Source organism: Ambystoma mexicanum, chromosome 6q (genome assembly GCF_040938575.1).
Source record: "Ambystoma mexicanum isolate Mex_15411 chromosome 6q, UKY_AmexF1_1, whole genome shotgun sequence".
Taxonomy (NCBI): Eukaryota; Metazoa; Chordata; class Amphibia; order Caudata; family Ambystomatidae; genus Ambystoma; species Ambystoma mexicanum.
The window spans coordinates 158720431-158732230 of record NC_090937.1 but is presented as its reverse complement, the minus strand read 5'-3'; positions in this window follow the sequence as shown (position 1 = coordinate 158732230).

The following is an 11800-nucleotide window of genomic DNA, read 5'->3' as shown; positions in this document are numbered from 1 at the left end:
ATATCTAGCAGTGGGGTGTGAATGTCAGAAGTTGTAAATGGGGATGTTGTTGTGTTTTTCATGAAAGTGAGAAGGTATGGATTGGTGGTGGGAAAAGGTCTACACATGATATCTAACTAATTTTAATGCAGTGAGGTGGGTGATGGTAGTGAGAGTGCAACGGCATTGGAATAGCCTCTCAAAGGTGGTACTGACTGGTCTAGCGATGCAGCTCAGGAGTGCTATGATCAGGTTCATGAGATTCAAACTCAGACTGCTGCCTCTTATATTCTATGTTACACTATTAGTGTTTCCAGCAATATATCACACTTTCCATCAGCAAGAAACATTATGCACAGAAAGCATAGAGAGCTTTAAAAAAAATCAAATGATGGCTGCTTGTACTTTATGCCACTTTACATTGATTGAGGAGTAGCTAGATTCACGATCCCTGGAGCCCAGTTTTGTGTAATTTTGCAATATGATAATTGCTGTGACAGCTCATTGGTAATCTTATTTAAATATCCAATTTGGATCAATGTATTATATTGGCTGTGAGACAATTTTGTCATAGTTTAAGATAGCGCAAAACAAAGAGGTGATGGCTTGAAGGTTTAGAATTAATCTTAACCTCTGGCATTGCTCTGGGCAACTCTATAAACCATCATTCGTCGCCTGCCAAGCCATTGCAAAAGGGGAAAGACCATATGCAAATCAGGCTTGTTCCTACACCCAAAAGGGGCAGTCCAGCTCGAACTGCTTGATCACTTCCCTTCTGTCCCAGACCACTAGCATTCCCAGAAATGTTTTGGCCTCAACGCGTGCAGCATCCTGATGTAGGAAGGAAAGTCTTTTTCCAAGATGGCTGCCATGGAAATGGAAGGTGGGGCTCCGTACAGAGCCCCTCTTCCCTTTCCATGGCGGCCTGCAGGAGGTCGAAGAGAAGGAGCGAATGTCGCGGACAGCCGCCATTGTCTGCGAACATCGTGGTGAAAACATTCAAAAACACAACATTGCACTTGTCAAACTAATGAAACTCTCTGGGAAGGTGAGGGGTGATGAGGATGGGATGGGGTATCACCTTAAAAATCCCAAATAACAGGTATATTTTCAACTCCGACGTTGGCGAACAGTCCGGATGTCTGGGGCAGTCCTGAGATGTTCGGGGACATCTATGCCTATTTCTGTATTACAGGGTTGGTGAAAAACGGTTTTTGGATGGCTTAAAACTTTGGTGCCATCGAATGAAACTGCGTGAAATTTTGGAATTCTATTCTATATCTGAATGGTTCTGCAAAGTGTGGAGCTGTTTTGCTAAGAGGGAACACAATTAAATGGGGGTCCCTAAATATTTTAAAGGCTTATAAATGTGGTGCCATTTGACGAATCTCACAAAGGTGTGCAAACAGATTTTATACCTATATATGAATGTGTTTGCAATGGTTGGTGGGATTTTGTCAAGAGGGGGCAAAATTAGAGGAGATCTAAATATTTTTAGATGGCTTATAACTCTGTTGCCATTAGACAAATGTGGACAAAGGTTTTCTGAAACATTAGAGACCCGACCTTGAATGTTTGTGCAAAGTCTGAATGGATTTTGTCAAGTGGGGGTAAAAGGTATATGACTATTGTATGTATGTACATTTTGATACTTTTCTAAAAATACAACATGGACGGATTCGCAGCAAACTCACCAAAGTAGAAATGGCATGGACCTGAAAGCATGGTTTTGCAAATGTGTCCATGTTTTTTTGTTGTTGAAAAGTGTCATAATGTAGGTACAAAAATAGTGATATAACTTGGATGACTGAGGTATAGCCTGTGGCCATGGGCAGTGGCCAGATTTTCAAATGCCATGAACCGGACAAACTGGCTACTGGCCATGACCACGAGGGACCAGCAATGGAGTTAAAGTGGGCATGGCCACAAGGGAAAGGCTATGTGGTAAAGTTTATCGAAATTGGGATATGTTTGAATGCAAAAAGAAATTCTGCACGTGGGTACAGGTTGAAGTGCTGGATGGGATTGAAGCAAATATGCATGAGGAAGGTCAGCAAGAACTTCAAAGCATGGTTTTGCAAATGTGTCAATGTTTTCTTTTTTCAATTTATTTAATGATGGTCACGACACTGCAACAACACAATTAAAACCAAAATACACAATCAAGGTGAGTACTTGCATTACATAATATGTCAGATAAATTACAAATTAGGGCCTTGGAGAGCCTACATCATCAGAAATCATATCACAGAGGTATATTCTGAATGGAGTCCAAATCTCCTTAGGTCAACTCCTTCTAGGTAATGTCACAAAGTATTGTTCCTCGCATTCATTGACATACGTAAGATCCTTAAGAAAGTGGTCTATGCATGGTGCGTGTGGGCTTTTCCAATTCTGAAGTAAACATTTGTTTGCCACCGCGCAAGACACATTAAACAGTCTTCTTGTTACTTCCGCTGCATTCCCTATGTCCCCGAACAAGTACTTCTGAGATGTGAGAGCGGCAGGAACCTGTGCTCTTTCCACTATGATCCCAGCAACCTCCCTCCAAAACTCAATGATCAGCGGGCATGCCCAGTACACGTGGAACAAGTCGCCAGTGGGTGCCCACATTTCTGACAAAACCCCAGTGCAATTCTCTGTGAACTTGGCCATCTTGGCTGGTGTATAATGCAATTTATTCAGTATTTTGAATTGGATCAGGCAGAGACCAGAGTTGAGTGATACAGTATTGGACAATGCACAGTATTTTAACCACTTCTCATCTTAGATTGTGACCCCCAATGTCTGCCCCCCGGTGGCTTTAACCGTATTTAGTGAGGTTTTATGTGTTTGTATTACAGCATATAATTTGGAAACACTGGTTCCGGTCTGAGAGGACAAGGACTGTAAGCATTCATGTGAGGGTGGTTCATCTGGAAATAGTGGTCATTTGACTCTGAATGCTGTTTTCATGTGATGATTTTGGAGCATTCTAAGCTTTCCTCCCCCTACAGTGGCCACAAAGTCTTTCAGAGTCACAAATTTCCCATTTGGAAACATATTCCTCATTCTTATTTCCCTATTGGGGTCCCACATCTTCTGTATATCTGTATCGAATGATGGCGGGATACTGGGGAAGTTTCACAGAGGGGTGTCTGAGTCATAGGGTGTCTTAATCTTTTATAGATCATGGACCAGGAGTGAACTGTCGTGCTAACAGGGTCAAATTTACATGCATCCTTGTGTTGTACTTTAAATAAAATGGAACGCAGGTCGATCGGGAGTGCATAATGAGGTTCTATTGGGATATGTGGTGCTGTGTCTAGTGGGTCATACCTGTGCTTGGCGTATTGGGCTTGTGCCACCAAATAGTATAGTTCGAAGCTGGTGCTGCTATGCCCCCTGTGTTGTATGGCTTGACCAGTTTCTCCAACTTCATCCTGGCTGCTCCCCCATTCCATATGAACGCCGTAGTCAAGGATCACAGATTGTCAAAAAACGGTCTGCCTGGCCAGATCGTGATGTTGACAAATATGTACAGGAGTTTGGGGAGGACCACCATTTTTAGGATTGCAACACGAACGATCAATGACCTGGGGAGTCTGGCCCATAGCTGGAGTTTGGCTGCAATTGTGTGCAAAAGCTATTCATGGTTGTCAGTATATAAGGAGGTTTTATCCTTGGACACAAGAATGCCCAGGTATCATATTTTGAAGACGACCATTTGAGACCACAGGTGTTGGTTAGGCATTTGGTACCGGGCGTCAGTTGAAATATTTCCGACTTGGAATTGTTAATCTTATAACCTGTGTACTTGGCAAACTTGTGCATAATCCTCATAATGGAGCGAAGGTTGACTTCATGTTCTCGGACTTAGAGTAGTGTGTCATCCGCATATAGTGATATGGATTTGGTTAATTCCACCATTCTGATTCCTCTCTGTCCCTGGTTTTGTCTAACAGCTGCCGCCACCGTTTTCTATTGTCAGGGCGAACAGGATGGGGGAGAACTGGCAGCTCTGTCTAGTACCCCTTCCTAGAGGAAAGGGTTTGTAGATAGTGTGGTTGGTAAGCACCTTAGCTCCAGGCTCGGCGTATAGTAACTTGACACACTTAAGAAAATAGGGGCCTATCCCAAACTTCTCAAGCACGGCAAACAAGTATTTCCAGGACACAGAGTCAAAAGCCTTTTCGGCATCTATGGAAATCACCACGGCCTGTGCCTCAGGGTTGATCTGTGCCATAACCCCGAATAACCTGCGTAGGTTCAATGCAGTCGACCTCGTGAGGATGAAGCCGCATTGGTCCAGTTGGACCAGCCTGGGCATGTTTGGTAGGAGTCTGGTAGCCAGTACTTTAGCAAATATTTTTGCATTAGAATTAATTAATGAAAGGGGCCTATAAGAGGACATGTCATGGGGTGGACGCCTGGGTTTCAACGACACCGTTATAAATGCTTCCTGCATCGACTCAGGCAGAGTTCCCCGCTCCATCGCCCTCTCCCATACCAGTACCAATATTGGGGCGAGTTTGGCATGGTACTCTTTGTATAATTCTATGCCCAAGCTGTCCGACCCGGGCCCCTTCTGTAAGGGAATTTATTGCTTCTGTAATTTCCTTGCATGTGATCGGTTGGTCTAGGGCATAACTGTTTTCTAACGGGAGTTTAAGGAGTGTTAATATATTCAAATAGTTTTCTATTTCTGTGCTGGATCTTACATCTCGGTTTGCATAAAGCTCTGAGTAGAAATTGGTGAATTCCTGATTGATACCGTCCTCACCAGTGATTACGTCACCGTCTCTCGCAATTATACTGGAGATGGGTGTATGCTGTTGATCAGTTTTCAACAGTTTTTCTAGGGAGCACCCAGTCTTATTACCTTCACCATATCAGAACACCCGCACAGGTGCTATCATGTATTGCAGTTCGCTGGCCGCCAACTTATTAAATTCCTGCAGCAGGTTATTAATATCCGCAAGGGTTTTTTTCGTGAGTTTCACTGTGGTGTAGTTCCAGTTCCTGCAAGCACCTCTCTACATCCGCTCATTCTGATCTAACAGTTTTTAGTAACCCAGTGGATTTAGACATTAGAACACCCCCTTACCCAAAATGTTGCATATCGGTCTACAGAGCCCTTGTTTATAGTGAAGAATTTGTCATTCTCCATATTAAGTGACTCTATAACATTCGGGTCTTTTAGGATATCGGGTGGCATTCTCCATCTCCTAACTGGTGGTTTAACATCTTGTAGTACTACCTCCAGGGATATCGGAGAGTGGTCTGATAGGGTACAGGGGTGTATCTCGCAGTTGCTTACCATTATGGAGAGATGGGTGGAGATAAGCCAGTAATCAATGCAGGATTTAGTGTCATGAACGGAGGAGTAAAACGAGTATTGCCGTTCTAGTGGGTGTAATGTCCTCCAAGCATCTATGAGGGGTGTCTGCATTAAAATCTGATGTAGAGTGGTGGCCACCCTGGTAAATTCCCTGTGCTTAATGGAAGATCGGTCTAGGGAGACGTCCAAAATGGTGTTAAAGTCACCCCCCATAATATCCATTTGACGTCTACCGGGCCTAGTTCATTTGAAACGTTTATGTAGAAATCGGGGTCGTCTATATTTGGCCCATAGGTGTTGACAAGAACCACTTCCTTCCCAGCTATATTACCCCACACCATCACGTAGCGCCCCAGCAGGTCTATTTTGCTCCTTGTGTATTGAAAGCTAAATGAGGGGTGTATTAATGTGCGTACCCCCCTAGTCTGAGTGAAGTATTCAGTGTAATACCTCGGCATTCCCAAATGCTGCAGAAGGTCTGCATTTACTTTTTGGAGTGCTTCTGTCTCCTGTAGCATAATGATGTGTGGGTGATGTCTAGTGATGTATGAGGCAATGTTTTTAGATTTTGCCTGGTTGTTAAGTCCTCGGACATTCCAAGATAGGAGTCTAACCTTTAGCCCTTTAGATATTGAATTGTGGTGTACCATATGTGCATTATGAGGTAATCTATAATTGTTCTCATCATTGCTAAACGGGTGTCGCATGCAGCAGCGTGACCATACATTTTAACAAACTTAACCGTTTCAACAGGACTCAAGTCCCCCAACTTCCCCCACCACCCTTTATGTGTATTGGCCCCCTTAACTGGTCCCAAACTCAAAATCCCTCTCAACTTCCACCGAAACATTGTGGTGAGGCATCTTTTCCCCAACTTTCCTGACCCCCGCCCACATTATCATCCCCAACTTGACAATGCTGCCCTTTAATCTTTAGAAGCTTCCGCAAGGGCATCCCCTCGAACTTGTTGAGCTCTCCTGAGATGCACTTGTTGCAGCTACATGGCTGCTGTCATCAGGGGCTCAAAACCCCAAATTTTAACAATTAGCAATCAGAGCCACCCATCATCATAAAAGATTTTAATATTGCAAAGGATATATGCATGTGTGTCCTTCAATCTGCAGGATCTTGTCTCTCATCGCTTGGTCGAGGTTGCATGTTCTGATCGGCTCCCCGTTCTCTGGGGGGCACAGGAATGGATGCCTCAACGTATGCCAGAGCCTCCGAAGGATTCTCTAAAGAATTTGCTCTTCCCCCGTGTTGGATTTTCATCTTTGCTGGAAAGATAAGGGCGTAGGGGATCCGGCGCAGCCGAAGCTGTCGCTTGACTGATTCATACGACCTTCTCTGCACCTGGATATTAGCCAAGAAGTCCGGGTAGATATGCATCCTGTTCTCCTCATAGTGTAAGGTACCCTTTTCTCTGGATAGTCTCAGGATCATGTCTCTATCCCTGTAGTTGAGGAGACAGGCAATTATTGTGCGAGGATGTTCGCCGGGTATGGGAGCCGGGACCAAGGTGCAATGGACCCTTTCAACCAAGAAATGATCTGAAAAGGATTCCGCGCTTCAGAGGGTTTTTAAAAGGGCTTCCACATGCCCCTCCAGCTGGCCTTTACTGAAGAACTCCGATACGCCAACAATCCTGATGGTGTTTCTTCTGGATCTCGATTCGAGATCTTTGCACTTTTTCTGGAACTTAGATAGGTCACTTTTAAGTTGTGCTATGTCACGACTATTTTGAATGATCGTATCTTCATTTGTGCTGATCCTATTTTCCGTATCAGTAATATGGGCGCTTTCCTTGTCCACTCTTGCCTTGAGAGAGACGATGGTCACCACTATGTCATCCAATTTGACATTTACTGCTAGGAACCCATTTTGCATGATTGTCATTAGCCGATCTTCCCTGGCCTCTGTGGGTTTCTCGATCTGGGCGTCGGCGGCTGTCGGTGATATCATGGCCGACCCCTGAGGTGGGAGCTAGTAAAGGAGTCCATCGGGCCATTTTTTTGGCTCCTGTGCCCTTCTTCGCGTGGCGGCCCATATATTGCAATCTGTAATGGGGAGTGGACTGTCTTCTTTCTCGTTTTACCAGTGATCCTGAATTGCATTGCACTGGTTTTTACACTACCAGGATGGGTGTATTTAGATCAAGTCACCAATGTATGGTCGTATTCTGTATTCACAGGTTAGTCGCAGATTCTGCTAGCGGTCATGCAGCATGAATAGTTCTCTAGGTCTGCCAACGGGGGCTGCGCGATCCCCCTCTCCGCTGTGTTGTTCACTTTCCACAGTGGTGCATACACAGGCATGCAGTGGCTTGGAGTTCAACCCCAGCGTGCTGATATCTAGTACTCCTCTCAAGGCCAGGCGTGTACTGTGTTGTAGGAACCCCTTCCAATTTAGTATTAGGTGTGGGCTAGGACAGTGACCAGGATTTCTAGGTTAGTTGCAATCACTGTGGTAACTGGTCTTATGGTGGGTCCGCTCCTTTCGCCCTCATGAGTGGATGGGCCGGTGCCACAGCAGGCCCAACCTGGACTGTTTGAATACAATGTAGTGTCCGGATTGGGCTGTCTCCTCCTGCGTGGCCAAATTAATATTCCATACACCCCTGGCCGAAATGTGGGGTTTTAGGCAAACACAATGGTCCACAGGTAGTGCGTAGCCTGAAAGATACAGATTGCTTGTAAGTTTATTTTCCAGAGGCACCCCATCCACACCCTGATGTCCAGCCAACCAAGGACAGCGAGGGAGGGCCGTGTTTCTTTTCAGGATTTGGTGGCCGGGTTCTGCCTCATTCATTGCCTATGCGGCCACTGTGGTGGGGAAGGGTAATGTCGGATCAGGTCATACAAAGTACACGTGAATAGAATGCTGGATCCAAAAAGGGCCTCACTCTCCCCCGCATGTGTAGACATGCTGTCCTGACCCGGCTGGTGTGTCGGGCTGCAGAAATTAGAAAGGTATCCAGGGGGGTGGTTATTGTGTAGCACATAGGCCACCCATAAGCCAAAATTCAAGGGGGCACACAGTCAACCACTCTCCTGCAAGGTCAATCTTTGGCTGTCCACCACGCGAACACCCTCCGGCAACAGGTGCTGTTATTATATATATGGGTGCAGCACTGGGTACCCAAGTCTGATGCGACGGCCATGGAGGTAAGGCAGGGGGGCTCCACTCACCGTTATCCACTACACAGTGTGCCACCGGTGTGTCTTCAGGGTCCCATCGGCCCTTCGGTCAGTCGTGTAGGGTTTTCAGGCTCCAGGTGCAGCAGGCCGACCACAGTGGCACTCCAGGTGGACAGCGGCAACGGCCCCGCATTCCACAGGCGCCGACCGCAGTCAGCCTAGCGGATGAATCTCAGTCCGCCGGGCGCGGTGGGGCTGCCCCATCTCCACTGAATTTAACAGTCGACTCTGCTCGTCGAGCGCGGGGCACTGGGGGGCCCAGCAGCCAACAGAGGATTGCACTCAAGGAATGCAAATTAGGCATTATCGGCCCCCGCTGGTTATGTACATGGGCATTCACACCCGCAAGGCATCCACGGGGCCGCGCTTACCCCCGAGCACTCATCTGCTGTCCTTGTTGTCGGGTGATCATTGTTCAGTGATGCACCAGCTGGGCACCAGCACTCGTCACCAATTTATGGCATCCCGCCGTAGTCTGTTGCGTCGTGTGGGATGGTCTGTAGGGATCAGCCACAGTCCTTTTCCTCGTTGCAGTCAGGGTGCCACAAGTATCGCAGTTTCAGCAGCTACGCATTTGGCATGATGGTGCAATGGCGCTGACTCAGTGCACCTCCCCACACGAGGCCAGCCAGGCCCGCCACCAGGCTCCTACTGCGGTCCAGCGTAATTTTCGTATGGAGCTCGCAGTCAGCTCTTGTCTTGAAGCGCACCAGCTGATGACTCCGGTCCTGATATCTTCGTCTTTGAACGTTGGATTGTAAACAGAATTTCAGGCGATGCTCTTTAGATCATCCGCAACCAGCGGTGCTATGTTCTGGTCATTTGGGTGGGCCCTGAAAGGATTCATTAATATCAGGATCTTTCTCGGGTCGGAGCACCTCCGATTAGGCTGCCATTGGTCTTGCGCGCAACAGCGCCCCCATCAGTGTTTTACTTTTTGAAAATTGTGAAAATATAAGTACACAAAACAGTGATATAGCATTGGCCGTCAGCAAGGAGAAATGTGTACTATAATTTGCTTATTGGGGCATGCGACATGGGTGAAGCGGTACGTTTGAATGGGAAGAAATATTCTGCTTGCGGATACAGCCTGAAGTGGTGGACTAGATTACAACACACTTTTGCGATGAGCATTAGCAAGGACCCGAAAGCAAGTTTTTGGAAATATGTCTTGTGTTTTATTTTTCCAAAGTGTAAGAATGTAAGTATAAAAATGTGTGTTATGCATATGGTGTCTGGGTAGTGGGCCTGACCCTCGGCAACTGCAAATGTGTACGCTGATTCTCTCATTGGGGAATGCAGCACTGCCAAAGCTAATGCCCCATGTATTTGGAGACTGGCACTGGCCATTGGTTACATTATTAGGGTATAGTGGACCAGTGTCCAGGTATAGTGGACACTGAGCTAAGATCCTGGGTAGGTGCAGTCAATAATAGGGGTGGTTTGGTTGGGCTGGGGTAATGGGAAAGCCTTATGCCATAGGCAATTGAACAATGATTTGCATCCCCAGCATGCACGGCTGATAATGACAGACATAAGTATGTGTTGCAAAAACTATGGGCCTCATTCCGAGATTGGTGGTAGTCATGGCGCTATCAGGTCCGGCACCGATCTAATTCAATGGGGACTTACTGGTGTAGTCCGACCTTTGCGGAACCGGTAAGTCCCCATTGAAAATGCCATTCCCCATTCCCATCTGAGCCCCCATGGAGGGCTCAAATAACGGGCTAGCGTATGTCAATTCCGTTATTTGCACCCTAGTCCCTTAAGTGCCCCGTCAATAACACCTGGTCAGACCAGGCGTTACTGGAGGGACCCGCTAAGGGACCTTGTAGTAGGGTGGTAAGGGATTACCGGCACCGGTCTCCTTACCGGTGCCCGGTGTCCCTTACCGTCCCACTCGTAATGACCCCCTATGTTTCTTAAAGGAGGTTTATAGTTCTTTCATATATATGAAAAGAGGAATTATTAATAACTTATATGCACCGATGTAACACCATGAAACATTTTCACTTGATAGAAAAATCTTTGTTAAAGGAATGTTAGGATAAAGATTCATCCCATCCTTGGGACTCCTGTTCGCCAGTATTTAGCCAGTACCGTCCCACCTTGGCATCCCTTGGCATTTCCCTCCTGGGTTCTCATGAGCACTTGCCCATCCGTACTACCCCTTCTTTTTATGCACTTCTCTCACTGCACAATACATATGTGCATTTATAGGAGCACTGTATACAATTTATGTTGTATAAGTAAGGGAAATGCAGATGGAAACGATTTGTAGACGATTGGTAAGTGGCAGTTGTTGTTTGGAAGCTTAATGTGGTAATAGGGTATTATGTGCAGTTTTTGGAAGTGATTGGTGGATGGGTGTGTGAGAATTTGAAAGCAGGCATTGAGAGAGTGTTACAAATATTAAATAAAAAAGGGTAGAAGGGCTGCCCTGTGCAATGGTGTGAAAGTGCCATCCGGGTCTTTTAATGATCCATGGCCTGGAAATGGAACTGTGGAGACCACGGATAGTAATATAGGTCAATCAATTATGTGCCTTTGGCCATGATCCAGACAATCTGGCCACTGCCCATGGTCACAGGCTATACCTCAGTCACCAAAGGTATATCACAATTTTTTGTACCTACATTATGACACTTTTAAAAAAATAAAACACTGACACATTTGCAAAACCCCATGCTTTCAGTTCCTTCAGTTCCTTTCCAATGCTCCTTACATGAGTTTGCCGCAAATCCACCCATGTTTTATTTTATGAGAAAGTGTCAAAATGTATGTATATAAAATAGCCATATAAATTGGCCCCCACTTGACAAAATCAATTCAGCCTTTGCACAAACATTCAAGGTTGGGTCTACAATCTTTCTGAAAACATTTGTCCATATACCTCAAACAGCAACAACGTTATAAGACATCTAAAATGGTTGATAGCCCCCCTCTAAGTTTGCCCACTCTTGACAAAACCCCACCAAACTTTGCAACACCATTCATATCTAGGTCTAAAATCTTTCTCCAGACTTTTGTGCAGATTCATCAAATGGCACCACATATATAAGCCTTAAAATATTTTGGAACCCATGCTGTAATCTTGTTCCCTCTTGGCAAAACAGCACCAGTCCGTTCTAGAATAAAATTCCAATATTTCATGCAGTTTCATTGAGTGGCACCAAAGTTATAAGCAATCCAAAAACTGCTTTTCACCAACCCATGAATGCAGATATAGGGTTAGATGTCCACAAACATCACATGACTGTCTCTGACATCCAGACTATTCGCGGACATAAGAATTGAAAAATAC